Below are 4272 nucleotides of genomic sequence, written 5' to 3' on the forward strand. Positions count from 1 at the left end.
CCACCCCCATTTTGGGTAGGGGGTGAGCCACCCCCAATGGCCGGCTAGGGGGTGGCCGAACCACCCCCTAGAGCCCCGAGCCACCCCCTCTGGGCCAAGTTAAAAATAAAAATAAAAAAATAAAAAAAATAAAAAAGGGTTGACTCTTGGGAGTGGTTCGGCCACCCCCAAGGGCCAACCCCTTCTCTTTTTTTTTTTTTTTTTTTAACTTGGCCCTTGGGGGGCCATGGGGTGGCCGAAGCCACCTCAGACCATTCCCCATGGCCTATGGGGGTGGTTAGGCCACCCCCGGCCACCCCCATTGCCTATTGGGGTGGTTCGGCCACCCCCTACCCAAAATGGGGGTGGGCGGTCACCATAGGGATGGGCTGGCCACCCCCTTCTTTTTTCTTATTTTTTTATTAATTTGTTTTTTAATTTAAAATAATATTTTATCATTATTTTTATTTGTGGGATATGTGTTCCATTTGTGGTCATAAGATTTTTGAGAAGAAATTCTAGTCATAAACTGAATATTCTCCGGTCCATAATGGACTGGAGAGGATCTTGTTCTGTGGTTTGAACAATACCACGTCAGTAATTAGAATACTGTTCACACGATCATTAATTTCAAATTTCAGATTTTGAATTAAAAATTTTTTTTTATCCCTTTTTATTCCTACTTCTTTCTCAGAGAAGTAGAAAGAAGCAGAGAAATTTCTCTGCTTCTTTCTCTTCTTTCTTCTCCCTTTTTCTCACGCCTCCCCTGCTTCCCCTCTTCTTTTCTCACCTCCTCTCCTAATTCTCTTCGTCCAGAACAGATCGAGAGCAGTGAAGAAGAAGACGACTTCCCATCAATCGAAAGAATCATCCCACAGACGAAAGTCGACTCCCTCTACCAATCTCATACTGAAAAGGTTTTTTGAACTTCCCTCACCTCAAACCCCCATGTTTACTAAAATCAACTACATCTTAGAATTACTCATTTTCTAGCTAATCATTGAATTAAACTGTTTCTTTGTGAGTGTGCTTGAACAAAGTTCTTCGTTTTGACGTGGGTTTCATTATTTCATATTTTCCAGTCCATTTGTGGGAAAATTCAGTTTTTGCTGTCCAAGTAGTCAGAAGAAGTGCTTAGAGAAGGAACCATAGCCGACAGAGTCAACAAGCGTAGTCCCTGTGTTTCAATTCAAGCATAGATTAGCATATTTTCAAGTCCATTTGTGGGAAAATTCAGTTTTTGCTGTCCAAGTAGTCAGAAGAAGTGCTTAGAGAAGGAAGCATGTAGCCTTACAATCAAGCCGCAGAAGTTCTGTTTTAATCTGCCAGATTAAAGTGGTTATTTCTAAGTCCATTACTTCCAGGGGAAAATTCAGTTTTTGCTGTCCAAGTAGTCAGAAGAAGTGCTTAGAGAAGGAAGCATAGCCGACAGAATCAACAAGCGTAGTTCCTGTGTTTCAATTCAAACATAGATTAGCAGAGGAATTTTCAATTTTCTTGTGTAGCAGCAACATGAGAGAGAGAGAGGTGAACCAGGATGTAGATGCGAGAAGCAATGACAATAGTGTGGTAGCGGCCCGGCCACAAATGCCCACAAATACGGAGTGGCGGATTCAGGATCTTCACTCATAAGGGATATCTATGTATTTGAAATATTTCAAATCATCTATAAATATAGTTGTGTACTCAAATCATATAATCAAGGAAATATGTAGCTTATTAAGGCTTTGATGTGTGGATGTAGGCTATATGCCGAACCACCTTAATTTATGTGTGTCTTTATCTATTTCCTTTATTTCATATTATTCCACTTTATATTTATCTTATTATATGTTTTTATATTGTATCAGAGCTAACAGGTTAATGGCAATTGTTATATCCTGAATTGCAATTTTTGTTAGATCCTGGATTGCAATTTTTTTATTCTTTACTTCATTTTTCTCCTCTATTCATTTTCTCTATGATTTTAATATGTATCTGAGAAGAAAACGATCTATGAGGTCCATTGTTTGCCTACCCAAAAAAAAAAAAAAAAAAAAAAAAATTATAAGAAGAGCTTCTCTTCGTGAAAGACAGACTAGGCAAAAAAAAAAAAAAAATTGCCCAAAGAGGCAGATGTTTTGGCCCTTGTGGCCCATTTCAAGCCCATAGTTGGCTCATTCCGGCCATAGTAGCCGATGTCAAAATTCCAGCCAAAAATTGTTGATGTCAAAATTCTGGCCAAAAGTTGCCGATGTCAAAATTCCGGTTAAAGTAACCGATACTAGCCAAAAAGTTGTCGATGTTCAAATCCCAACCACAGCTGCCGAAATTAAAGTTCAAGAGCAGCCGATATTTCAAATCAGGCGCAATCAGATTTAGATAATATTTGTTAATCCCGATTTAAGAGATATTTTTGTATTTGAAATATTTCAAATCACATGTAAAGCTCTATAAATAGAGCTGTGTACTCAGATCATATAATCAAGGAAATATGTAGCCTATTAAGGCTTTGATGTGTGGATGTAGGCTATATGCCGAACCACCTTTCTCTGTGTGTCTTTCTCTCTTTGCTTTATTTTCGCTTTATATTTATCTTATTATATGTTTCTATTGTCACTAACCTATTAATGACCTTTTTTGGCCCAAAAACGTCATTAACTGGCAGTCACAAAATCCTTAAATTTTTGTAGTTCAGGGACAATTTTAAATATCTAGTTACTACTTACATCAGATGGAAGGTTAAAGAAATTTGCAGGATTGGCAAAGAATTTGCAATTGTTTTCTAAGAAATTGTTTTTAGATGAACCTACTTGTTGGAATAGCCCATATTTGATGTTAGCAACTCTTGAGTTTAAGGAGGTATTCCCCATGTATGGATACATTGATCAACAATTTACTTGAGTGTCATCGCTTGAGGATTGCGTTAAAGTTGAAACTGTGTGTGAACTTTTGGGGTCTTCAACCGATTAACTAAGATTGTGTTTGAGAGTGACTATCCAACAATTAACGTATTCCTTCCTGAAGTTTGGCGAATGAAAATGACCACATCATATCCATGGCACAGAGTATGAAAGCCAAGTTTGATAAATGTTGGGGGTGAGTGCAATTTGTTAACGGCAATTGCGGCAATTTTGGACCCAAGGTTGAAGTTGCTATTGTTACAATTTTGCTTTCCTTTAATCTATCAAGAGGCTGAAGCTACTAAGAATATTGAACTTGTAGAAAGAATTTTGAATGAGATATATGATGTGTATCTTAATGAACATAATTCAAATTTTGTGGAACAAAATCTTCTAAGCAATGCTAAATAATGTTCTTCACATAGTTCTTCAATCAATGCAGTTGGTGGAAGTGTTTAGGGTGAAATGGAATTGTATGAGTCATTCATTAGAATGTTGATATAGTACAATAACCTATTAAATCATATTTAGAAATATATTTGGATGATGATATTTTCATACATTATAAGGGTTTGGGATTTAGTGCCTTGGAATAGTAGAAAGCGAATACCTTGAAGTTTTGTATTTTGTTTAAAGTGGCCAAATATATATTATCAACATCGATTACCACTGTAATAAGGCATGAGGTCAGGGGAAGAGATAAGGCAAGTGGTATTGAAATGACACTGCCTCGCACTTGTGTCTAATTTTACTCTCCAAGTCTCTTGTTCCTAACAGTTCCTTTTTTTTCTTTTTCTTTTTGACATGTCCGCATAAGAGGGGGGAGGGGGATTCAAACTAGTAACCTCCACTTCATTAAATGTGGTCCCAGCCAATTGAATTTACAGTTCCTTTCAAGGGGAGATGAATGTTATGATAATAACTTATATGGATATATATCGTTATCTATCAATTAAGAGTTTGACTCTATAGCACTACGATGTAGTGGTTTAATGGCAATAGGTTTCTATTGCTTAGGTCTAGTTGTTGTAAGAGTCTAGGTGCCAATAACATGTTTATCTCCAACGAGTTGTGGGAAGTTATCTCCAATTCTATGTCATAGTAATTTTCTTATTTAAAGGAGTGAGTGATTAATAAAATTATGTAAAAATTTAACCCTCAAACTTTATTTTTGTAAAAGGTCTAGGCTCCCTTTAACAAATTTAAAGGACTAGATTTCCTTAACACCTAACAATTCCAACAAGGGAAACGTCCACATACCCCCCCCCAAACTACCACTCAATTGACAATGTCCCTCTCAAACTACCAAAAATTATCAATGTTCCCCACAATGACGAAACTACCCTCAGTAAAATAAAAACAAAAAATACTAAAAACTTCTAAAAAAAACCTAAAACTAAAAATAAATAAA

This window comes from Corylus avellana, chromosome ca4, assembly GCF_901000735.1.
Source record: "Corylus avellana chromosome ca4, CavTom2PMs-1.0".
NCBI lineage: Eukaryota > Viridiplantae > Streptophyta > Magnoliopsida > Fagales > Betulaceae > Corylus > Corylus avellana.